This window comes from Panthera onca, chromosome D1 (genome assembly GCF_046562875.1).
Source record: "Panthera onca isolate mPanOnc1 chromosome D1, mPanOnc1 haplotype 2, whole genome shotgun sequence".
NCBI lineage: Eukaryota > Metazoa > Chordata > Mammalia > Carnivora > Felidae > Panthera > Panthera onca.
In genome coordinates, this window is record NC_138348.1 from 63,751,425 (window position 1) to 63,779,142 (window position 27,718).

The 27,718-nt window shown below is 37.9% G+C and overlaps 1 protein-coding gene and 2 pseudogenes across 1 annotated transcript in view; 2 read left to right on the forward strand and 1 right to left on the reverse strand.

Moving 5' to 3' along the window:
• The window catches only part of TENM4 (teneurin transmembrane protein 4), a 2,903,849-nt gene that overhangs the window by 2,100,960 nt on the left and 775,171 nt on the right, over positions 1–27,718 (reverse strand). The window lies entirely within an intron of this gene.
• On the forward strand, positions 4,586–5,283 carry LOC132660579 (large ribosomal subunit protein eL15 pseudogene; annotated as a pseudogene).
• Positions 20,328–21,172, forward strand: LOC132661214 (tropomyosin-like; annotated as a pseudogene).

Genomic DNA, 27,718 nt, shown 5'->3' on the forward strand with positions numbered 1-27,718 from the left:
CTTTGTCAGAGTAGGAAAGGCTTTTCCTGTTCTGGGGCCTATGGGCTTATCTAAGAAACCTGGTACGGACATCTCAGGATGGAGTGATAATCATTTCACGGATTTACAGATTTGATCTGGGAAGTTCTGGGCGATTACCTGCTTACTCTGCTCCCTGCCCTCATGGAGGTGACCTTTGTGAGTGTCCATGTCAGAGTTTTCCAGTTTCAAGGCTTCAAGCACATCTCCCAGTTATTGATATCACTGTCTTTCCAAACAAAATAAATTTGAGACAAGTTGTTCATTCCCAATCACCTACACTTTTCAGTACATCTTACAGATAAAGGCAGACTCCAGTTTTCATAAAAAGCCAGCTCAGTACTTGTCTGGACAAGTGGGATACCCAGGAAAAATGAAAGATCTCCAGACTGTGCTTCTAAAAGCTATGTTAATCCTGAGACGATAGCACGTTATTAAAGAGTGAAGATAGCACACGAAAAGTAGCTAGCTAGCACGGCAATGTCTGATGCACCACCAGCATTTAATAATAACAGAAGGTGCAAGGCATTCCTTCTGCATGGTATTAGTTCTTTTGCTCATGTCTGCGCCTCGCCCTTTCATTGTCCAGATGGAGAGGACTCTGTTACTTCTTTCAAGTGTAATTACTGCAAATTGCTCTTGGCTCAGTCCGTTCCCAGATACTGGGTTGTCAAGAAACCCCACTTCAGGGCTGTCTCATGCATCTGTATGAGTGTACATCTCTCCCCTTCCCCAGCTCTCTCTCTCTTTGTGGATGCATAAACATATCTCTCTGTATCTCACTTTCAAACCTGTGGCCTTTTAGTTTTAGGAACCTGAAGATGCTCAAACAGAAATCATTACCATTAATATATGATGAGAGGATGCCTGTTTGACCATCAAATAAGCACATTTTTAATTCAAGTCTAAAACTGACAAACTAAAACTATGTACTAAAAGACAAGAAAAAATACATTATCAAGATTAGCAAATTAAACAAAAATAACAAAACAAAGCCTCTGCAACTGAAAAAAATAAGTTATCAAAATTTACTTCAGAAGAAAGAGTGTTTTTTACTGAAAGCCTGAATTAGAGTCCTGGCTCTTCCATTTTCTAGTTAAGAGATGGAGTGGGGGGGACTCAGTTCATTTCTCCTGCCCATGTTCCCTCCACCTGTGAAGTGAGATTAATAAATGTTTCCTTTCCAGGCCTGAGGTGAAGAGTTACTTATAAAGACACACCAACGACAAACATTTACATTCACGAAGCCTTAGTATGTACCAGCACCTTAAGCACTTTGCATGATACATGATACTCCATATGAGAAGTATTTATATTCCCATTTAATATAGGAGAATCTGAGTCTGTATTATATAATTATAGTACAAATTACTTTTTTGCCAAAGCATGCCCTGTAATGGCATTTGTTAGTTGTTATTATTTTCCCTTCAAAAAGTAAGTGAACACAAGATTTTTGCAAAGAACCGTGTTTGGTTTCTCTCAAGGAAATGAAGCTGTCCTGTGCCCACCATTTTCCCTCCACTGCCAGGCTTCGGAGATGTACCATCTACACTTGCAGACTCCAATTACGTGTGACTCTTCCCTTCTCATGCTCCTGCAATCTTCATCTCATTCCCACACCTCCTGATTCAGAATGAAAACGGAAATAATGTTTCTATTAAAATAAAGGGACCAGGGGGCGCCTGGGTGGCTCAGTCGGTTGAGCGGCCGACTTCGGCTCAGGTCATGATCTCACGGTCCGTGAGTTCGAGCCCCGCATCGGGCTCTGTGCTGACCGCTCAGAGCCTGGAGCCTGTTTCAGATTCTGTGTCTCCCTCTCTCTCTGACCCTCCCCCGTTCATGCTCTCTCTCTGTCTCAAAAATAAATAAATGTTAAAAAAATAAAATAAAATAAAATAAAATAAAATAAAATAAAAATAAAATAAAGGGACCAGAATTGCATCATTTCTTAATTAATTAGAAGATGCCTGTCTCTCTCCTCTCGTAATTACATGCTTCTCTTTTCATTTCTTTCTTGTGATGAGAATCTACACTCTTAAATGAAATCAATATAAGATTTGAGTTGAATGGGCATCAACTTTACTCTGGGGAAAAATGACATTTGTTCACTACACCAGCTCAAAAAAGAACTTGAGGGTTGTGAGGATTAAGTTAGCTTATTCTTGATTTACTCCACACATCTTTATTGAGCAATGCTAAGTACTGGACACAAATCAGTCAATAAGAGAGATGTGCTTTCTGTTCTTGTGGGGTCACGTTAGCAGGGGGAGACAGACCTTGTCTGTGCCATTTATGAGTGGGGATGGGAAGTGTGCATCTGTGTCTTATTTCACTTGATAGTAGGGCATAGCAGTAGTTATGGGTGTTACAGTAAGGTCTCACAGGGCACTAAAACATCACTTGAAATAAAACTTGATGGGGAAAATCGTATTTACCAGAACTCTTTTTAAGAAGAAAAAAGTGGTTGGCGAAAGTAGTTTATATGGTTACTGGGCATGGAGGGTGAAAATCTTCAGCAGGGATGAGTTACTCTAAAGCACCTTCAAAAGAAGTTGGGTTCTGTTAACTTTCACCTTTGTTTGTCTTTGTCAAAAGGCAGTGTGCATGATGGAAACAAAACTGGGTTACTCTCTGTAACTGATGAGACACTGAGCATTGACAATGTTCCCTGCCAGTCCCTCATGCAAACCCCAGAGTTTCCTCCAAGCATATGTTAGAACTCAAAAACTATGATTCAAACAAACACAGGTCATAGTCCCCCAAATCATTTTCATTCTTTAGACAGGTCCTGAACTTTACAATTATGTCAAATAATTTCCTGCCTTACAAATCCTCCCTTTTCTGGTATCTATCTTTCTTTCCTTAACTGCTATCATCCTGCTGCTATATCTGTATGTATACTACTATGTATATACGTATGTATGTACTACTATTACCTTCCCAATTTCTTTTCTAATCATTTTTTATCTGACTTCACTATCAAGTGTGAGTTCCATAAATATAGTGATTTGTCTTATTCATCTTGGTACTCCATTGCTAATACCCTGAATCCATATAGGTGTAATAAATATTTACGTTATGTTATTATTTAAATAATAATTTTCTACTGAAGGAAAAATTCCAGTAACTTGTTTACTAAGTCACACCTACTACACCCAAGAAAACTGTATTCACAGATCAGACATCCAATAAATATTTGTTGAATGTCTATATGGTTGTCTGATCCCTTGTTCCTCTAAATAATGTTAATTTCCTCTAATAAGAGCAAATCATTTTCTTTTACTTTCTTTGGATAGTCTTTTTGTTATTCTTATATTTCAGAACATTCAGAAGCGGTTTAGTTTCAAAACCGTGAAGTGTGTTAAAAATGTGTTATTTATAGACTAATTGGCAAAGCCATATAAACGTAATGATGGCAGCTCAATTTCTGGGTACAGTCTTGTTTGGTTCATCATAATTTGACAAGTTGGCATGCATGAGGTTAATGAGAAAATTCATTTTATCTGACATACTAGGCATTTAGGAGAGCAACAGTCACACTAATAAGGAATTACATGTTATACATATTGCATAGTCTTTGCAATTTTTCTTAAAAATATATAATGAATGGTTTGCTTTGCTGAACTCTAGATAAGCAAAGAAAGAAAGGGCAACACCAAGGACTTCAGAAGAGAAACAGAATGTCTTAATAGCTTCATGTTCAAGGCAGAAGTTCAAGGTGATAGCCCAGAAGGGCAAACATAGACCTTACCCCTGCCTGGTGTGGAAGTACACAACAGAATTGAATTATTTGTCCACATTACTCTGAAAATGTGTTATCATACCAGTAATCATACCAGGAACATGCCACTAGCTCTCATAAACATCCTTTTAAAATAAGCTAACAACTAAGAATATAGGGAAACAACCCTTTTCCCAAAGGCAGTGAACAGAGATCCAAATAGCATTGACATCACGCCCACTGGAAGGAAAAATTCAACTATCCTTTCTAGATAAATCTTTGTTGGTGCCTACTATATGACAAGCACCATGCAAGGTGCTAGAGAAACAGTGGATGGCAGACATATTGTCACTGCCCTCAAGGAGCACACAATCTAGTAAGAAAAGCTTACAGTTATGGTAGGTTCAAGGTTAATGTGTCCTGGGTGAGAACCTTTGCAGGTGAGATTCAGCAAGTGAATGATGTCAAGGAGAGACAAATCTGGTTCTTTCTGAGTGCACTGGACACCTGGTTAGTTCTATGAGGATCCCTGTCCTAACATGGGTTATTCCATAAGAAACAGAAGAGCAGAGACAATCTCTATTTTAAGCACCACATCTAATCATTTCCCAACTTGGAAAAAGTTTCATTATGAGTCCAATTTCTTGTGCTTGTCATTCACGGTCTTGCTTGCCACTTCTGGCCCCAGTGTGTGAACATACTTAGCAAAAACATAAATAAAAATAAAAATAAAACGAAACAAAAAACCTCATACCAAAAACAAACCAAAACAAACAAAATAGCAAAAACAACAACAAAACACTATACGTGTAAAGGGCTTGAGATCATTGTATTTACCTATTTAGATACTAAGCAGTAGTAGGTCCAAAAAAGATCATGGGAGGAAGGCTCTTTCCTTTCCATGTGGTGGCAGCCATCTGTTCAAAGGTAAGCAGGACAGGCACTTACGCGTACCCCCAGGAGCTAAGGAGGAAGAAACAGTCCAGTGTAATGCGCTTTCTTCTCAGTTTGTGCTGCTGCCAGTACCTCCAGCTCTCTACACTCCACAGGAACCCCTGCCCAACCTGGCCTGATAAAGCACACAGACTGGGATACAAGGCCAAGGAAGGTTATGCCACATTTCAGATTCGTGAGTGACGAGGTGGCCCAGTTCCTAAGGGTGCTACCGTTGGCAAGCCTGTTCATCATGGTGTTAATCAGCTAGTTTGCCCGAAGCCTTCAGTCTGTTGCAAAGGAGTGAGCTGGATGCTGCTGTGGGGCTCTGAGAGTCTTGAATTCTTACTCAGTTGCAAAGATTCCACGCACAAACCCTTTGAGGTTATCCTCATTGATCCATTCCATAAAGCTCTCAGAAGAACTCCTGACACCCAGTGGATCACCAAACCAGTCCACAAGCACAGGGAGCTGTGAGGCCTGACATCCTCAGGCTCTTGCATGGCCTTGGAAAGGGTCATAAGTTCTACCACACTATTGGTGGTTCTCACTGCACAGCATGGAGAAGATGTAATAGTCTCCAGCTCCACTGTTACCGTCAATATAAGTAAAGTTTGTAAAAATCTTACCTGGTAAACAATTTAGGACAGTCAAAAATAAATAGATAATACACAATCATCACAATATCTAGCATTTGTATTGAGATTCACTGTTTACAATATGCTTCCAAAGCACATTTCTTAGTGGTTCTCAACCCTGGCTGTGCCGCAGAATTACTTATATGTGTTGTTAACATCACCAATACCTAGACTGCAGGCCAGCAGATTCTGATTCAGTAGATCAAAAATGGTATTTTTAAGCAGCTTTATGGATGATCTTAAATTGCAGTCAGGATGGAGAAGCATGGCTTCATGTCATTTGTTTCTTCCACAGTGTTCCTGGGAAATAGGTTTTATTTATACTCCATGAACTTTCACTCCCTTATGCCTAGAATGATTTTCCTGAGGCACCTCCTTGGGGAACCCTCCCCTAACCACATCCTCTTCTCACCCAGTCTACCACACAGGCAGATCCAAATCACAGATGAGGATACTGAGCATACCACTGATTTGTCATTCTAATGTGCTGGGTTTTTTGTTTGTTTGTTTGTTTGTTTTGCTTTTAATTAATCACAGTACCTTATTCAGTTAGTCTCCTACTTACTTGTGAGCTCCTTAAGAGCATGGACTTCCTGGGACACCTGGGTGGCTCAGTCAGTTAAGCAGCTGACTCTTGATTTCAGCTCAGGTCACGACCTCATGGTTCATGAGATCAAGTCCCATGTCGGGCTCTGTGCTGACATCAAAGAACCTGCTTGGGATTCCCTCTCTCTCTCCCTCTTTCTCTGCCCCTCCCCTGCTGTGCTCTCTCTCTAAAAATAAATAAATAAACATTAAAAAAATAAGCATGGACTTATTATGTATTTGCTCTTTTCTCCTAAGAATGCGTTATATTACTTGGACATGGTAGGATTAAAATTAATAATAACAATAATAATACATTATGCTTACTATGTGCCAGTTACCATCCCCTGCATTGTATAGATATGAATTGATTTAATCTTCATGCCAACTATATGACATAGATGAGGTAAGTATTGTTCTTATCCTCATTTTGCAGATAAGGAAACTGGAACACAAAGAAAGTTAGAAGCCTGAGGTCACATTGTCTGATCAATGGAGAAGCATTAATATCACGTCCGTATCACAGGATGAAGAAAATTCTTTTCACTTCACAGATGAGAAAATGGAAACTTTTCCTATCATACCAGCATGGACCATTTATACTGTGGTTTGGATACTTGTTCTTTATTACAATATCTGGAGTTTGGGGGATTCTTTCAGTTCAGTGTATCCTGTGTGTAATACTTCTACATTGTTCTATTATCTTTTAAATGGGGGAGAGAGAAGATACCAGCAGAACCACTGCAGTGCATGTACCTCCAGTTGAAGACAGACGATGTTAAGGAGCACTGCCAGCCATCTGTTGACATACTGATTTGCCACAGAAAAAAATGGGAGTGCATTTGTTCACACTTCCAGATTATTTAAAAATAAGGAGCAATGGGAGTTATTAAGTTGGGCAATCTGAGTTCTAAGTAGCATTTATACACTTTTTTTTCCTGGATGCCTTCCTTAAAATTAAATTTTTAATAACCTTTAAGCCTTGCAGCCTTGAGGGAATAATTTCTTTCACAGTAGTTCAAAGGTTTAATTTCACAGTAAAGCTTTTGAAATATGGTATTATCCCTTTTGTTCTACAAAATTACTGTTTAAAAAAATCATATTTCAAAGTAATGATTATAATGAGAAAAAGATATGAGGCCCAACTTCAAAAGGAAAAAATGATAACCTCGCCTGTGATGTCCTCTAGTGAGCCTTTCCCTCGTGGATTCTAATTTGTAACAGTTCGAAAAATCTCTGGAATTGTGCAGTCTCTGCCTGGTAATACAGCCCAGGCTGCGGTCTCACAGTGAGGAGGGGTTGATATAGACATAACGGAAGCCATTAACTTTCTTATGTAAGTAAAATGCGGTATGTCTTCAGTCCTGCTGCGTGTGTGTTTTCTGTAATGCTATTTCCAAACAATGTTATCTTTGGAGTTCTAAAGCCATTTTGTGGACATTAGAGTTGCTTGGAGTTTAGAGCAGGCAGTGGGTACTGTGAAGCATAGCAGAGTCTGACAGGGAAAGAGGACGAGAACCATCTAATACAGAGCACCCAGTCTGGGCTTTACAAATGTTTTATCTTCTTTAATCCTCATAGTAGCTCTCTGAGATCAACAGTATTAGCCCCATTTTACTAATGTTAAGGCCTCCTATAAAAGGAAATACTCATCTGGTCTAATTAGTTTAAGAATCAAAGTCCTCACTGCAACTTTCATTCAGAGCTCCTTGGCCTATTTATCACTTTATAAGAGTTTTTGTTTTTTTTGTTTTTTTGTTTTTTTTTTTTTGAGAGAGAGATTGTGTGTGTGTGTGTGTGAGTGTGTGTGTGTGTGTGTGCATGCGCACATGAGCAGGGGAGGGGCTAAGGGAGAGGGGGAGAGAGGGAGAGACGGAGAGAGAGAGAATGTCTCAAGCAGCTCAGCATGGAACCTATCACAGGGCTTAATCCTACTACCTTGGGATCTTGACCTGAGTCTAAATCAAGAGTTGGATGCTACACCAACTGAGCCAACCAGATGCCCCAGGACTATTTGTTAAGTTGTAAATTCATAGACATGAAAAAGTTAATGAAGAAAGACTCATCGAATGAGAACTACATATGCAGGATACAATTAGAACCATAAGTATCCAAAATTTAAAAAAAAATACTACTGTTAGCTATTAAAGGACTGACACTAAAGGAAATGTTGGGTAGTAGGGACATGGGATGACATCTCAAAATACATGCATTTAATCTCTAGGGCTATAAAATCTGGGACAATTCACTGAAATCCTCTTAGCTTCAATTTCTGCATCTGAGAAATGGGCACAAAAGACATAAAATGTTTCCCTCAAGTGATAAAAAGGATATGGATGTGAGAAAGCTTTCTGAACTATTGACTCTCACGTTAATGCACCCATGGCCATTCACTCTGCAGCTCTGTGTATGCATGTGTATAATTATTGGTTTTTAGATGTTTCCAACTCGGTATTTATCATACTTCATGGCAATGATCTATTTAGATATTTTTCCCACAAACATACTCTATGATTTTTAGGGCAGAGATTGTATTTTGTTCATCATTATATTTATCACATATTATATACTCAGCCACCTGCTTAAAATTTAATACTACATTCCTATTTATGCATTCATACATTCATTCAATTAGCATTAATATCTACTAAATGCAAGATAATCAATAGAATGGAGTCAATTTAATCTAGGAGGTTTCACAAAATAATATATTGAATGAATTATGGAAGTATGGGCCATAGATAGTAATATAAATTTTATTCTTGTTATTCCCTCTGTGCCCTTTAAACTTCAGTAAACACAATAATAGTAGCTAACTTTTACTGAATGCATACTACTCACCATGCTGTATGATAAGTAACCTGCATGTGTTATCTCACCAATATCTCCCCCAAAATAAAAAGGTTAGTACTGAAGAAAGAAAGAAAGAAAGAAAGAGAAAGAAAGAAAGAAAGAAAGAAAGAAAAAGAAAAGAAAGAAAGAAAAGAAAAGAAAGAAAGAAAGAAAGAAAGAAAGAAAGAAAGAAAGAAAGAAAAAGAAAGAAAGAAAGAAAGGAAAAGGAAAAAAGAAAGAAAAGAAAAGCACAGGCTGGGGGCGCCTAGATGGCTCAGTCAGTTAAGCATTTGACTTTGGCTCAGGTCATGATTTCATGGCTCCTGAGTTCTGGCCCTGCATCTGGCTCTTGCTGACAACACTGAGACTGGAGCCTGCTTCCGATTCTGTGTCTCCATCCTTCTCTGCCCCTCTGCTGCTCACACTTTCTCTCTCTCACACACACAAAAATAAACATTTAAAAATTTAAAGAAAAGAAAAGAAAAGAGAAAAGAAAAGAAAATAAAAGAAAAGAAAAAAGAAAACCACAGGCTGAAAATAGTGTCACTTAGACCAAGTTCCCAAACCAGGGCTTAATATCCAATCTAACTGCAGTTTCAACCTCCCCCAGAAATGTGACCTTAACCAGTCAGTCAGGAAATGTTTTGTTTTGTTTTTCATCAGCACCAATGAGTCTGTCACCTGGGTCCTCTCCATTTACCAAAGAAAGATGAGGTAATCTGCAAGATAAGACACCTTGCTTTTTCCCCTAGCAAACAGCCTCCTGGGGAACAATCCTTTTCTTGTGCTAATAACTTTCTTATTCCATGCTCTGTCTATAAAAATCTTCCATTTTGTGTAACTCCTCAGAGTGCCTCTCTACTTGCTAGGTGGGGTTTTGCCTAATTCATGAATCATTTAATAAAGTCAATTAGATCTTCAAATTTACTTGGGCAAATTTTGTTATTAAACAGTACTATCATTATAAATATGGAGGAAACTGAGGCTTTAATAGGTTAGGTAATTTGTTCAAGGTCACAGTAAATACTGAGGTCAAGATTCAAAACTAGGTCTTCCCGATTCGTTTATTCAACAAATCTTTATTGTACTCCTACTATGTGCCAGATGCTAGGCTACTTACTGGGGACTCAATGGTGAATAAGAACTCAGTGCTTACCTTTGTGTACTCATTGCCTAGCAGGAAAAGAAAGATTAAACATAGAAATATGTGATTATTATAATTATTTTAAGTTTCCTTTAAATGTTTAAACTGATACTTATAAAATCCACACTCAGAACCGTCTTCCTATATTCTAAATATACAGAGAAATTTTCTCCTTTCTGATAGGTACCTGATACAGACGGGCAGGTGGTGGTCTTTCATTCTCTCCAAGTTCAGAGTCATTTATCATAACTAATCTCCTGCTTAGTTATGATATTTTCAGCCAATAATTTAGATTTTCATGTTTACATTCAATTTTAAACACTATGGAACTATAATGCATCAACATAAATACATACATACATACATACTAAATATTTTTTAAATGTTGGATACATATTCTCTTAAGTAGCCAAAAGGTCCTGAGGTTGGTCTCTAAAAGGCACTTTTCAGGAATGAATTCCCTTCTGGTACTAGAACTAGGTCACATAGATTGATATATTTCATCTTTGTAGCACATTGACTTAATCTGTCCCATCATAATTCCTTTTCTCTGAACCAAGGGGCCCTGTTGGATAAATTTAAGCTTACGAGTAGAATAAGTTTCTGTGATCTGTATTAAAAGAATGGATGGTTATGGTAAAATTAAAAAAAAAAAATGTATATTTGGTCTTTGTCTCTGGATCCTGGCAAGAGTTCCTAAAATCTTTGGAATTCTCTGAGTGCTAAGAGTTTCTTTTATCATCCATAACAGGTCCCTTTTGACCATATTAGAGTTTATGGTAATGAGGTAACTCTTGGTAGGCCCCTTGATAGCCTCAAGATGGGTTACAGAGGAACCAATCACACGATTAGAAGGTCAGAACTATCAGTTCCACCTGACCCCCAACCTCTGAGGAAGGGAGAAGGGTTGGAGATTGAATTCAGTCACCACTACCCAATGATTTAATCAATTGTGCCTATGTAATGAGACCGTTAAAACCTCTGAAACAATGAAGTTTGAAGGAGCTTACAGGTTGATGAATGGAGAGTTGTAAGAACTCCTAAATTTGTAGCAAGCTAGGCAGAGTGCAGGTAGCATAAGGACCCCATTTCCTGCTGACATCTAAAATATAGGCAGTCTTATGGAATTAAGCTCCCTTGGTTCTGCACTAACTCCAGGTTGTTAGTGTCAGAATTAAATTGCATTGTAGGACACCTAGTTGATATTAGAGAAGGGAGAACTGATTGATATTGGAAAGATATATTTCCATTGTTTTGAAGAAACACACAATAGTACTAAGGGTCTGACTTGGTTTTGCCAAAGGGCCATCACCTTAAATAGCTTCAGTTCTAGTTCTGGCATTTAGAATTTGTGTGACCTTGAACAGATTACCTAATTTCTTGAAGGTTCTGTTTCCCTATCCATAAAATGGAAACATTCATAACGGGATTGTTAGAAAGATTAAAATAGTAACTGTAAAAATAAGCTTTTTTTTCAATAGCTGACACCTAGTTAAGTATTTAGTCATTTTTAATCTCACTCCCTCTTCTTTTCCTTTCCCTCAAATTTAGTTCTAGAACAAACTATTTAAATAGCCCAGAAATCCAGTATGGTTCTATTTATACTTTTTACACTCCAGAAATTCCAGTATTTCTCTAACAATGGATGTCTTCTCTCAGGCAGTTTACAGCTGTGGATCAGACCATCTAGTAGGCAACATGTCCCAGTTTGGGGTTTGGGAAATATAGTTACCACTCCAGATTACATTGTGATTAAAATGCAGGAGACAGTGCAAGACAATACTGAATTCATTAACATTTACAACATATTAGCTATGGGATTATTTCCAGGGGCAAGAGCCAGGAAAAAAGGGGTTGAGCATTTGCTTCTAATAGGAGGTAGAGGTACCTTTAAGGTTTAACCACTAAAGTTCTAACAAACCAGCTTCTCTGATAAGGCAGACCAGCCAGCCTCTGCGTGTTTTGCAATTTTCAATACACAGTTCCGCTTTCACACTTCAATAATTCATTTTCTAGCACTTAGAATCCAGAAACCTGCTCTCACTGATGTAGCTAAAATGTAAGGAACAGAGTTTAATAACCAACATCTCTACTTATCTCATCTCATTCTCCAGTAAATTGTATTGGAAAACATGTGTAAATAGTACCAAGCAAACAGAGCATTTATGGTCTCCTTTAGAATGTGTTCTATTTGAATTCTAGATTTATAGAGGTAATAATTTTATAGAGGTAACAATTTTCCATAACAAAAATGCAAAACTTTCTAAAATGAAAATTCTAATACTATCATAGAATTGTAGAATCTTCAGACTTACATTCAAATAGAACAAACATACGTGGAGTATCCAATTTGTCCTCGTAGTATTCTGAAAGCTTTCAATCTCTGTGTGGCAGGTATTATCACTCTCATTTTACAGACAAAGCCCCTTAGAATACTAGAGGTTAAATTATTTTCCTATGGTTGGAGTAAAAATAGAGCTTGGAAAATCCAAATAGACTTGAATGCTTCTCATGTTCAAATATGAACAATCATTAGATATGTCAAATTAATAAAATAATCTAAAAAGGTCCTCCTTCCAATGATCTTAAATTTTAGAAAATAAAACAAATATCTCAGAGCATATGAGGTGCCCTTTAAGTGCATGGGTGTCATACATATTATCAGATATTTGTTTTTCAAAATTTATTTAGTGATATTTAGATACATTAAGCAACAATCACAATTCCGTTTGACTGGTGGCCAGCATGGCTCTAACCTAATCCAGATGGAACTACAGCTGGGTTAAGAAATTAAGACCATCATCAATATAAGCTTAAACTGTGAAGGCCACCAATATTTAAAAGGCCCATGACAAAACTTTCCTCAATGTGTCTCCAATGACTTAAAGGTGATGTTAAGGTACATGGGCAATCTCATGAATATTAAGAATTTTGTTCATGATGTAGTAATAAATCATTACTTATTTGGTATTAAGGCAAATAACAATCGCAATCATAACAGCTAACAATGATTGAGCAATCTCTTTGTGCTAGACACTCCGATAGTTAATTTACATATTTTACATATTTCAACTCCAGATCTATATAAACATTGTTAACGTCTGCCACGGTCTAACAATTTTACGGATGAGGATACCAATGCTCAGAAAAGTCAAGATACTCCGCTAGCAAGGACCTGAGCTAGGATCCAAACTCAAGTATGTTGGACACCAAAGGCAGAGCTTCACTCCTCACTGCCACTGTTGAATATTTGAAAAGATTAGAGCAGGCTTTAATAAAGTAGTGTCATTCATCCCTAGCCAAACAGAGCTCTTCATCAGATGTCCAGCAGATTAAAAACCTAAAATATGGACTGTGACATCAATGGCATTCTGACCACCAGAGATTAATGCTTCCTTTTCATAATATGAAAAGTCAGCCACAGACTGCATTTTGTCAGCTCCCTTGAATCTAGAAATTGGTCTAAGTCCTGACCAAGTAATACTGATAGAAGAGATGTACAACATTTCTAGGCCTGGTCCAGCCTCCTGAGTGATGCTTCATTGTGTCTCTTTTCTTTATGCTAGTTTTCTATCAAACTCCAAGATGATCTTGGAAGCCAAATGTTGAAAGGGAAGAATCTCTTTTGGTTAGGTCCTTCAAGCACAGTAACTGTCCTTTATTCCTACCTTATACTGTCTGGTCTCTAGATGAATGAGAAATAACTTCTATTATATCAAACCACTAAGACTTGGGATTTTCTCTCTTGGAGTAGTTTGTGATAACTGATAAAGATTATTAGATATGCATAATAGTTCCAGTAATGTGGCCACTCAAATCTACAAACATCAAATTAGTCTTGTAGAAGAGCAAAATATTACAATAGCTTTAGTTCCATTTCACTTTTAGAGAAGAATTTTAACTTTGGTTAATGATGGAAGGAAAAAAAGAAGTGTTACTTTGGAATGCAGTACGGCTGCACCTTTGGCTGGTGCTTCACAGAACCACTAGTTTTAATAAGAAACCATTCATTTTCAGAGTCCTTGAGGCCAGAAGGCAGTAGAGTTTGTTTTAGTGGTTGGAGATGAAGTAAAATATCAAAAGAAATGATAAAATGTGATAATGACATTTCACTGTTTTCAGTTTAAAAAAACAGGAATATTTTGAGTAAAACTTAAAAAGTCAAAGTTAACTATACAGTTGAATCTTTCTCTTTTCTGTTTCTCTAACCACCTTGAATATAGATAAAAAATGTTGACCCTGATAAAAATATTGCCTACCATCTACTACAAACCTTTTATATTTTAAAAAAGTATTGCTACATACTCCGCATATTCTTGTCACAATAATATTCAAAACAGCACCATAAAATAAGCCTTATCCATTTTATAGTTAGGGAAATCAATTCATAAAGATTACACAAAATGCTCATGGTCATATGGCAGACATGGATGGGAACCGGGGCACATCTGCTTAGTCATCCTCCTCTACCCCCAATATTTCAGGCTTCCATCTCCAACAACCTGTTGGCTCTACTCTCTATTTTTGTCTGTGACTGTGTAAATGGTAAAACTAATATGATTATCAAGCTGCCCCCTACTTAGCCACTCTACAGAATCTGACTCTGCTGGAAATTCCCTCTTTTGGCTTACCCAGCACCATCATCTTGTTCCTTTCTTAACTCTGCCTAATCCTGGGCTTCCTTCCCTCCTGTCTGCCCTAAAAGACTTGATCTACTGCTCTCCTTACTGGTAAAATTTCAGTTTTCAGTTCCCCATGTGGTTCCTCAACACATGAAAAAATTTCCCCCAGTAGACTATTGTTATGGAATTTATGTTCGGGGCTCATATATTCTTAGAGAAGAAACACGTTTTATTCTTTATGGAAGTCTGTATTTTATGTTGCATACTTATGCAAAGGACATGTTCTGTATAAATCTTACAAATGAAAATGTGAATATGAACATGCAAATCTGGTAACAACTGTGAATTGAGATATAAATAGAGGAGCAAATACATGAAACATTTCTTCAAGGCAGGAAAAATAGATCAAGGGAGACAAAAAGATTTGCTTCAGTGCTTGGGACCTTGTTTTCTGCCAAAGTCAAAAAATATAAACAACAGTATTGACTTTGTAAGGTCAAAGTTACTGGGTTTTAAACAAAATGACTACAGTGGAAGGAATATTTTTTTTGATGTGCATCAAAAAAGAAAAAGAAAACATACCCCTCAGAATAAAAGCTGAAGCTTGTCAATCATTAGCATTTTAATCTTTAGACACATGAAACTATTTATAATTTAAAAGTATTCTGTAGGATTACAAGTAGAGGCAACAAGCATTTATCAAGACCTTACTATGTTTCAGGAATTTTACTAGATTAATCATCACAAAAGCTCTTTGAGGAGAATTATGTATTTGTTTGTTTCAATTTAAAGTCCAAAAATGTGTGCCTGAGAAGTAGGTGATCTTCACAAAAGTCTTAAAGCTGGTGAGAGGTACGACCATGATTTAAAATTAAGTCTGTCTACAAACAAAAACTAAAGGAGTTCATGAACACTAAACCAGCCCCCCAAGAAATATTAAAGGGGATTATTTGAGTGAAAAGGAGAGGAGAGACCAAAGTAACAGTAAAAGGTAGGAAACACAAAATCAGTAAAAATGAATATTTCTGTAAAAAAGCAGTCAAGGAACTCACAAAATAAAAGGATATAAAATATAACAACATATACCTTAAACAAGGGGAGGAGAGGAGTAAATAATGGGTTAAAACTTAAACAAACATCAAGTATAGACTACTATATGCAGAATAGGTTATATGCAAATCTAATGGTAACCATATATCTAACACTACTAATATATATGCAAAGAATAAAGAGAAAGAACAGGACTCCTGGGTGGTTCAGTCAGTTAAGCATCCGACTTCTGCTCAGGTCATGATCTCTTGCCTCATGGGTTTGAGCTCCACATCAGGCTCTGTGCTGACAGCTCAGAGCCTGGAACCTGCTTCAGATTCTGTGTCTCCCTCTTTCTCTTGGCCACTCCTCCACTTGTGCTTTCTCTCCCTCTCCCCGCCTCCCCCCTCTCTCTCTCAAAAATAAACATTAATTTTTTTTTTTAATGAATACAGAGCATTCCTAATACATAATAAAGAAAAACAGCAAAACATGGAAGAAAGACAAGTAAGGATAAGAAATAATCTTCAGAAACAATAACAAAACAAATAATAAATTGACAATAAATATATATTTATCAATAATTACTTTGAATGTAAATGGACTAAATGCTCCAATCAAAAGACATAGGGTGATAGAATGGATAAAAAACACAAACAAAAACAAACAAGATCCATGCATATGCTGCCTATAAGAGACATGTACAGATTGAAAGGTAGGTGAAAGTTGAAACATCTATCAAGCAAATGGATGTTAAAAGAAAGCTGAAGTAGCAATACTCATGAGACGAAACAGACTTTAAAACAAAGGTTATAACCAAAGACAAAGAAGGACACTATATAATAATAAAGGGGACAATCCAATAGGAAGATATAAGAATTGTAAATATTTATGCTCATAATGTGAAAGAACCCAAATACACGGAACAGTTAATAACAAACTTAAAGGAAGTAATCAATAATAATAGGGAACTTTAACACCCCACTTATATCAATGTACAGATCATCTAAACAGAAACTCAACAAGAAAACAATGGCTTTGAAAGACACCCTGGACCAGATGGATTTAACAGATATATTTGGAACATTCCAATCTAAAACAGCAGAACATACAATCTTACCAAGGAACCAAGTGCACAAGGAACATTCTCCAGAATAGATCACATATTAACTCACAAAACAAGCCTCAACAAAGCCAAAAAGATAATAGCCGTACTATGCATCCATTCTGGCCATAATGCTGTGAAACTAGAAGTCAACCATAAGAAAAAAATCTAGAAAGACCACAAATACATAGAAGTTAAATAACATGCCACTAAACATGGGTCAACCAGGAAATAAAAGAAGAAATAAAAAGTTCATGGAAAAAAATGAAAATGAAAACTCAATGGTGCAAAACCTTTCAGGTGCAGCAAGAACAGTTCTAAGAGGAAAGTATACAGCAATAAAGGCCTACCCCAAGTGGCAAGAAAAATTGCAAATAAATGACCTAAGTATTCACCTGGAGGAACTGGCAAAAGAACAAACAAAACCTAAAACCAGCAGAAAGAAGGAAATAATAAATACCAAAGCAGAAATAAATGAAGTAGACTCTAAAAAACATGACAAACCAAAATAGAACAGATCAATGAAGCCAGGAGCTGTTTCTTTCAAAAAAAAAATCAATAAAATTGATAACCCTCTAGCCAGATTTATCAAGAAAATAAGAGAAAGGACCCAAATAAATAAAATTGACAATGGAAGAGTGCTGATGCTGGAAGCCAAGCTATCCCAGCCTGAGTGGCAGGGCCCGGGCTGTGGACGGATTGGTGACTGCAGGGCGGCCCGCCCACAGTGTAGCTTCTTGTACTCCCGCTTTTAGGTAATTTGGCCTTAAAAGTACCTGGGGTATTGTCTGTTGGGGAATTGCCCTCGGCAGGCCCCCTGGGAAAAGAACCATTAGGGAAGAAAATAAGGCTCCGCAAGAAATTGTGCGGCCTTATGTTTAGCCCTTGCCATCCTCTATGGAGACTCCTCTACTTACAGGAAGGATGATAGCCTCATACCTTTGCCAGCAAAGAGGGCCTGTAAAGGAGAGACATATGGATTTGAGAGCCCCACTCTGGCAACTAAGGAGTATATCTCTGGCACAGGTGACTTTAACCCCTAGGCCCACCTGGCCCCCCGGAGGCATTCCAGATGATGACTGAATTTAGTCAGTTAAGCTACAGAATGGTTCATTGGTTCCTAGGTGCACTGTCTCTCTGAGAATGTATGAGGCATGGGTTTCGGTTTCCAAGGCCCTTTCAGCCCCTTTCTGGCACCTCGGACCGAGGCAAACACATTGTTCTTCTGGCTTCATGTGGTTAGGAGGTCATGTCCCTGTAACTGTTCCACTTGAGGTGCTGAGAAATGGAGGGCCTTTCACAAGAACAGCAAAGCAAATGCTTTGTAGATTATAGATAAACGCAGATGCAGAATGGAATAATGTAAGAAATTAATCTATAATCAAAGGGTATGCGGGAAAGTTAGGGGAAAATTGCCATGTTATTTCTTAAAGGTTGTTTATACATAGGAACATTTTCAAAATTAGGTAATGTTAGAAAAACATAAATGACGTATGCTACAAGGAAATCATAGCATATATAATGCCACGTTTACTACAATAAATTGGCCAGTTCAACACACTGCTGTTGTCTGTGTCCATTTTTATTTTAGTTTTAGTTTTTTATTTTAGTTTTTATTTTCTAGTTTTTTATTTTAGTTTTGTTTTATTTTCACTGACGCCGTTCTTCCTTCGGGAACCCCTGGTTGCTGGAGCTGGTCTCCGGCAAAAGAGAAGAAATAACAACCAACGCCCTGGAAATAAAAACAATTATAAGAATGTTATGAAAAACCATACCCCAACAAATTGGATAACCAAGAAGAAATGGATAAATTCCTAGAAACATAAACTACAAAAACTGAAACAGGAAGAAATAGAAAATTTGAACAGACTGATATCCAGCATTGATTCAAAAAACTTCCAACAAACAAACAAAAAAATCCAGGACCAGATGGCTTCACAGGCAAATTCTACTAAACATTTAAAGAAGATTTAATACCTTATCTTCTCAAACTATTCTAAAAAATACAAAAGGAAGGAAAACTTCCAAATTTATTACATTGGCACCAAAGCCAGATAAATACAGCACACACACAAAAGAGAACTACAGCGTAATATCCCTGATGAACACAGATGTAAAAATCCTCAACAAAATACTAGTAAAATGAATTTCAACAATACATTAAAAAAATCATTCACTGTGATCAAATGGGATTTTATTCCTGGGTTGTAAGGGTGGTTCAATATTTGCAAATCAATCAATGTGATATAACACATCAATAAGACAAAGGATAAGAACCATATGATCATTTCCATTAGATGCAGAAAACCCATTTGACAAAGTACAACATCCATTCATGATAAAAACCTTCAACCAAGTAGGTTTAGAGGGAACATAGCTCAATATAATAAAGGCCATAGATGAAAAACCCACAGCCAACATCATCCTCGATGGGGAAAAACTGATAGCATTTCCTATAAGGTCAGGAACAAGACAAGGATGTCCACTCTCTCCACTTTTATTCAACACAGTATTGTATTTGCTAGATACAGCTAAAAGACAACAAAAAGAAATAAAAGGCATTCAAGGCATCCTACCTTTCCAAGGTAAGGAAGAAGTAAAACTTTCACTATTTGCAGATGACATGATACTATATATAAAATATCCAAAAGACTCCACCAAAACAACTCCTGGAACTGATAAATGAATTCAGTAAAGTCACAGGACACAAAATGAATCCACAGAAATCTGTTGCATTTCTATACACCAATAATGAAGCAGCAGAAAGGGAAATGAAAAAAAGATCCCATTTTCAATTGCATCAATAACAAGAATATATCTAAGAAATAAACATAATCAAACAGGTGAAAGACCTCTAGTCTAAAAACTATAAAACGCTGATGAAAATAACTGAAGACCACACCAAGAATTGGAAAGACATTCCATGCTCATGGATTGAAAGAACAAATATTGTCAAAAATGTCTATACTACCCAATCAGTCTCTATCAAAATACCAAAAGCATTTTTCACAGAACTAAAACAAACAATCCTAAAAATTTGTATGGAAGCACAAAAGACTCCAAACAGCAAGGCAATCTTGAAAAAGAAAAGCAAAGCCAGAATCATCACAATGCCAACTTCCAGTTACACTATAAAGCTACAGTGAACAAAACAACATAGTACTGGCACAAAAATAGTCACACAGATCAATGGAACAGAATAGAAAACCCAGAAATAAACCCACAACTATATGGTCAATAATCTTCCACTAAGCCAGAAAGAATATCCAATGGAAAAAAGATAATCTCTTCAACAAGTGGTGCTGGGAAAACTGGTCAGCAATATGCAAAAGAAAGAAACTGGACCACTTTCTCTCACCATCCACAAAAATTAATTTAAAATGGATTAGACTTAAATGTGATACCTGAAACCACAAAAATCATAGAAGAGAACAGAGGCAGTAATGTCTTTGATATCAGCCATAGTAATTTTTCCTAGATAGGTCCCTTGAAGCAAGGGAAACAAAAGCAAAAATAAACTATTAGAACTAAATCAAAATAAAAAGCTTCTGCACAGTGAAAGAAATAACAAAACTAAAAGAGAACCTACTGGCGTTCTAGTATTTCAGGGTGGAATGGGTGGAAGTGGGGGTAAGAAGTGGCTGCAGTGTGGATGGAAGGAGGCCAGAAGCTGAGAGCAAGCAGGGGCTGGGTGGGCACCATGGTAGGGATCACTACCATGTAGGCGGTGAAAGGCAGGATCTACGTTCTGCAGCAGCAAGCAGGTGATACAGAGGAATGAGCGGAGAACCTGAAGTGGGAAGTGGAGGAGGAAAGGTGGCCAAGAGCAGGCCGAGGCTGAGGTGGCCTCCTTGACCCCTAGGATGCAGCTGGTTGATGAGGAGCTGAACAGTGCCCAGGAGCACCTGGCAGCTGCCCTGCAAAAGTGGAGGAAACTGAGAAAGCTGCTACTCAGAGCAAGAGAGGTATGGACGTTATTGAAAACCTAGCCTTAACATATGAAGAGAAGATGGAACTCCAGGAAATCAACTCTAAGAAGCTTAGCACATTGCAGAAGAGGCAAATCTAAAGTCCAAAAAGGGGGCTCAGAAGTTGGTGATTATTGAGGAGCACGAGGAATGACCTGAGCTGGCATAGTCTCGTTGCCAAGACATGGATGAGCAGATCAGACTGATGGACCAGAACCTGAAGTGCCTGAGAGCTACTGCAGAAAATTACTCTCAAGCAGAGGACACATATGAAGAGGAGATAAATATTCTTACAGATAAACTCAAGGAAGCAGAGACCCGTGCATGATGAGTTTGCTGACAGGTCAGTGGCCAAACTGGAGAAGACAACTGATGACCTGGGAGATAAGCTTAAATGCACCAAAGAGGAACACCTCTGTACACAAAGGATGCTGGACCAGACCCCGCTTGACCTGAATGAGAGGCAGAGCAGCACAGTCCTGCTCTGCCACTGCTCCTCCCTCTCAGCCCGACTCCTCCTAAGGCTGAAGCTGGCCTTGAAACTGAGAGCTGATCTTTAACTGGAAGGCTGCTTTCTCATTTTGCCACCTCTCCCACCCCAACCCCTGTGTCTTTTTCACCAAACTGTCTCTGTCTCTCCCCAGGCATTCCAGTTGGGCTTCAAGCTGAGCACCCTGGGGACAATGTTTTTTTGCAATGTGTGCACAATGCAAAAGTGTCTTTAAAAGCATGTTGTGATGTACACACTTTGTAATTACCTTTTTTTCTGTTGATGTAGTAACCATTTGTACAACATCCAAATAATTCCACAGTTCTGAAGCAGCAGTCTAACCCCTTCCTCACATTTGGAAAGAAATTTTTCAGCTTAACACATACTGCCCTCTCCAAATTTATTTTGAAACTTCACTTCTTTAGGGTTGGGGCACATTGGCCACCCTGTCTGGCTGAGAACTCTCTCTACAGTCTATGGGCTGATAATATGCTGATCTTTTAAGTTTCTTTCCCTGCCCAGTTCCCCTTTTTGGTGAGGTTACCATGAGGTCTGTTAGGTGTTTATCCTGCAGCTTATTGGCTTAAAATGCACTCTCCTTTGGTTTGTTCTCTATGTCACTGATTGAGAGAAAGAAACCAACAGTAAAACTGTTTTGATACAATTGTCTTTTTGAAATAAAGAAACAGTCCCTCCAACCCCCCCCCCCCAAAAAAAAAGAAAGAAAAGAAAAGAAAAGAAAAGAAGAAAGGCAACCTACTGAATAGGAGAAGATATTTGCAAGTGATTTATCTCATAAAGGGTTAGTATCCAAAATATTTAAAGAACTTATAAAACTCAACACCTAAAAAACAAATAATCCAATTAAAAACTGGGCAGAAGGCATGCACAGACATTTCTCCAAAGACATATAGATGGCAAGCAAATACATGAAAAGATGTGCAACATCGCTTACCATCAGAGAAATGCAAATCAAAACTACAATGAGATACCACCTCACACCTGTTAGAACAGATGAAATCAACAACACAAGAAACAACAGGTGTCAGTGAGGATGTGGAGAAAGGGGAACCCTCCTGCACCATTGGTAGGAATGAAAACTAGTGCAGCTACTCTAGAAAACAGTATGGAGGTTCCTTCAAAAGTTAAGAATAGATTTACCCAATGATCCAGCAATTGCACTCTTGGGTATTTACCTAAAGAATACAAAAGCACTAATTCAAAGGGACATAGGTACTCTTATGTTTATAGCAGCATTGTTTGTAATAGTCAAGATATGGAAGCAACCTAAATGACCATCGATAGATGAATGGATAAAGAACAAGTGTCTGTGTATGTATATATGTGTACATAGTCTGGAGATTTTATATATATATAAAATCTACTGTGTGTGTGTGTGTCTGTGTGTACACACACACACACACACAGACACACACACACAGAGAATATTATTCAGCCATAAAAAAGAATGAAATCTTGTCATTTGCAAGGACATAGAGCTACAGAATATTATGCTAAGTGAAATAAGTCAGTCAGAGAGAGACAAATAGCATATGATTTCACTCATATGTGGAATTTCACTCCTATTTGGAAACAAAACGAACAAGAAAAGGGAAAAAAGAGACACAACTTAAGAAACAGTCTCTTAATTTTAGAGAACAAACCAATAGTTACGAGAGGGGAGGGGGATGGAGGAATGGGTTAAATAGATGATGAGGATTAAGGAAAGCACCTATCCCAGTGAGCACTGGGTGAGGTATGAAATTGTTGAATCGCTGTATTGTACACCTGAAACTAATATAACACTCTATGTTGACTAACTGGAATTAAAATAAAATAAAAATATGAAATCTAATATGGCTAAATATTATAATTTTAAATAAAATCAGTCTTAAAATTTCATCCTCCAAAGGCTGTATTTACGAAACCGATCATATGCAAATTTTACAGAGTACAACCTTACAATCCTGTTGGTGGACACTATGAATGCCTAGATTTAAGATGAGATAGATTTATCTCACTTCCACAATCAACTTCTGATAACTTTGCCATCCATGGATTTCATACGACTAATCTAGTTTTACCATCAGTTTGCATCCAATATGAATTACGGATTCCGATGGCATCATATCACCTTCAAAATAATGAAAGCATAGAACACAGGATGAGAACATGACATGTGGGGCCAGATATGCATGCGTTAAGACCCTTAGTTCCTTGTTCTAAATGTGACCTTGGACAAGTGACTCTATCCTTTGGTGCCTCTGTTTTAAGACCTATAAAATGGGGATAATCATAGTTCCTAACTCATAGAACTGTTGCGAGAATCTAGTAACTATATAAGCAATATGCTTGGAACATCGGTCTGCATATAGTAGGTATTAGAGTTTAATTATTCTTATTACCTCTTCCAGTTCTTTCCATCACCTCCTCTATACACAAACAGTATATCCCTGGCCTACAAAATTAGTTGTGGATTACTGTGGACTCTGAGTTCTATAACACTATGCCTTTGAGTGATTTGTTCCCTCTGCCTTAAAATTCTCTCCACAGTTTCCAGGCCTTGGAAGACTCTTACTTTTCCATCAGACCAAAACTACTTTCACCTTATCTCAGATTTCCTTGATTATTTTTGGCATGATTAATTACTGTAACTTACACAGCATCCAGGGACTCTTCTTTTAGAATATTTGATATAATTAAAAATACTCAATGACATATCTGTTTTCACTCCTAAGCAAAATTGTTTTCGATGACAAGAATGAAATTGCATTAATTTCTACATTTTCAAAAAGTAGTGTTCTTATGGTAGACATTAATAAATAAGTGTATTTCGAATAAATGAATGAATGAATGGCAACATCAATGTGTTTAAAAACAACATAAGGGCTGCTCTCATGCCAGGTGGGAACTTCACTATACTGTTTTTTTGAAGTTCTTGCAATAAGTCTGCCTTTCATGCAATACAACATGATTAATGGGGTCATTTTAATATGCTAGCAATTAAGTCTTCGGGTATGGTCTGGATCCTACTCTATAATCAAGCATATTACAATAAGACTTCAGGATATTTGAAACAGGGCTATAAAGAGTAAATCACATTTTTTGTGAAGAGTAAAATTCTTATTTATGTGGAAGACTAGGGAAAGGGAAAAGAGGGGGAAAAATAAGATTAGCTGCTTTCTTACATTATTGAGTGTCACACCTGCTCTCAGGACCTTCACAATGAGTCTCTCATTTCTCATTCAATTTTTATGTGAGGTTAGGTTGTATCCCACATCACAAAGTTATAGGGATATTTTTCAAATTTTATTTTTGTAATATTCTGCAAACGTTCCTCCTGTGTGTTTGCATTTGTACATATGTGTGTAGTCAGGTTTTCTGAGGTGTAATTTATACACTGCAAAGGCTTTTGTGTTTTCTATCACTTTTCCCCATAAATAGGGTGACCACAACTATCAGTTTGCCTGGTGTTTCTGGTAGGTTTCCCTGTGCAGCAAACTTGGAGATGGACTATGGATGCTAGAGTGAAAGATACTGACTAGACAGCATCCTGGGATTTACATTTGTGGAAGGGAAGGGAAAGAAGCAGCACTGGACAGAAGGAAAGGAGGAGCTGCAATGAACGTCAGTGTAGCTCCAGCCAATCTCATAGGGAGCTCTGAAGCTGAGTAGACCCTACAGAATTGTCCTGAGTTGAAGATGGCAAGCCTTTATATCTCCTCCGCACCAACACACACACACACACACACACACACACACACACACACACACACTGGATCAGTCATTGGTTGCTCTGAAAAAGGAGTGTGATGGTGGGTAAAGTGACTTCCCTACACTGAGTCCATCTCCCTTAAGGGGGATATGGGTAGCATATCACACCATCTACCACGCCTGCTTGTTCCTGGCTTATGCCCATTGTCCCAATGTATTTATGAATAGTGCCCCCCTTCACACTCAAGATTATCCTAATTTGAACAACAATCCCCTACCCTTAAATCATGTCTCCTGGGCATTACAAACCTGGGGGAAAGGAGGTGCAAAGGAAGAGGGATATTCTGGAAGGAAAGAAAGAAAAAACTGAACTCATAAGTCCTTTTAAACCATGAGGGAATATAGGCAAGAAAAAGAGATAACAAAAGGTCAAAGAGGAGTGAGTCCTCACTTTTTCTTTCTTAGTGTGAAACTTAGAGGAGAAGAGAGTAATAGAACTATCCAGAGTTATGTTTCTGGTGACACCTGAGAATATGAGCGGTACAGAGATCTATGGGTAGCTTGTAGCATCAAGTCTCTAGAAGAAGCTCTGGGTGTGGCATCTTCAAGAAGGTATGGTGCTACAGCATGAAGCGACAGCAATGTGCAATGTGTCTAGATAGGTGGACTGTGGCAGCTCTATCAGATCCCACCGCATGAAGTGGGATGTGCACAAAAAATGGGAATCCGTGCATGTCCTAGCATGAGGATACCAGAATCTAATAGAGCTATAAAGATCCCCTGAGGGAGCAGGGAGACTTCGTAGGCTCTCACTCCAGCAGGGCATGTCATCACATTGGGGCAGCAGACCAGATAAGCCACTGTGCAGCAAAAAGCAAGGAGAATGCAGAAAATACAAAGTAGAATATTATAATAATCATGGATTCTATCCACATCCTCATACCTATTTTGGCTTAACTGGCTTATTAGTCTGAAAGGAGAAACAGGTTTGTGAGGCAGAGCCCTTTCTTCTTTCTATCGGCAGCAGCTACTTGCTGGTTGCACCAGAGCCTCTGTGTCAGTAGGTCAGTCCATCTCTGTTTAGTATTAGAAAGATCACTTACTTGTATATATTAATCACGCTAAAAAAATCCACTTCATCAGTAGTGAAGGCTCACTGTTGGCCAGGCGGTGGTCATAACAGTGGTCACTGCCTACACATTTACTAATATTAAATGTTCCTGTATCAAAACTTGTTGAATGGGTATCAGAAACACTGGAGAAAGTCCTCAGGATTGTTTTTAAGCCTTAGGAACCAAATAGTGAGGAATTGCATCTAATATGTTTAGGAACATATCCTGTCAAAGCACGAGTGAAAATGAGGCTAGTTCCTCATCTTTGAAAAGCCAGTTTAAAAGTCCAGCAGGGAATCCGGTGTCTCCATCGGCTCAGTCGGCTCTGACTCTTGGTTTCAGGTGAGGTCATGATCTCACAGTTCATCAGTTCTACCCTTGCATCTGGCTCTGTGTAGACAATGTAGAGCCTGCTTGGGATTCTCTCTCTCTCCTTCTCTCTGCCATGTGTGCGCTCTCTAAATAAATAATAAAAGCTTTTATTTTTTTTTTTCAACGTTTTTTTATTTATTTTTGGGACAGAGAGAGACAGAGCATGAACGGGGGAGGGGCAGAGAGAGAGGGAGACACAGAATCGGAAACAGGCTCCAGGCTCCGAGCCATCAGCCCAGAGCCTGACGCGGGGCTCGAACTCACGGACCGCGAGATCGTGACCTGGCTGAAGTCGGACGCTTAACCGACTGCGCCACCCAGGCGCCCCAATAAAAGCTTTTAAAAAAAAGTCTAACACAATGACTTCTGGATTTTTTTCTAAGGGCCTATTTTAAGAATGCCATATCGCCAAGACTTCTGACAGGAGACAAGCAAAATTATACAGAAAAAGCTCAGAAATTGATCTACCCAAGTGAAAAATAACAATCTCTCAATACAAAGATGCTTTATGAAAACCTTTGCCAGTTTAGTTGGTTCACATTTTCTTTATGTTTGGATAAGACTAATGCAAAATAAAAATATATGAACTAAGTCTATTTTTTTCAAGAGTAAAATAGAAATTACAAGTTGTAAGAAAGTATATTGTCAAATATTAATTATCAGTGCTTTTATCTAAAGTATATAAAATAATGGTATGCCTTAAAATAACTACATTTCCCTGGATTCAAAGAAATGTGATATTTTGGTCATTTTATTTACTTCTTCGCTGTTATTTCTCAACTGGCTCAAACTTTGGAGGTGAGGGGTACTATTTATAGAATCCTTTCAAAGACTCCCAATGCCATTCTTGTGGAATGTGAACTTTTAAACAAAAGTGAAAGTGACTTTTTTAAATGAAAGGGGATCATTTAAAACAGAAGAGACTCAGGTATGTATAATTACCAAGCTTATACTATCATACTATCCAATAGTTTAGGAGATTCACAGAAGAAACATTAGACCTGCTACAGGAAATAGAAAAGCAACATTTAACTCATGAATTTTAATAATACTCAGGAAATATACAGCTTACTTGCACTAACAATTGTTGGAGATGAGGACAAACATGTAAAAGGGCTTGATTAACCTGCTCAAGACCACACAGCTAGTACAATTTAGCTAAGAGTTAAACCCCCAGGCCATTCCATTCCAAAGCCCTTTCTCATCCCAAAGTAACATACTCTCTTCCCTTTCCACACATTGTACTATCATTGTGTGAAGTTTAATTCTGTCTCAACTTGACAATCTTTAGTGTTACCTGAAGTAGGTAAGAATAAGGAAAAAATGAATGGAACCAAAATGTTCTGTACGGCATCTGGTTTTTGATTCTGGATTTTGATAATTTAAGCTTTGGGGTCAGTGTGTGCATCTGAAACTATAAAGAGATTGTAAAAAG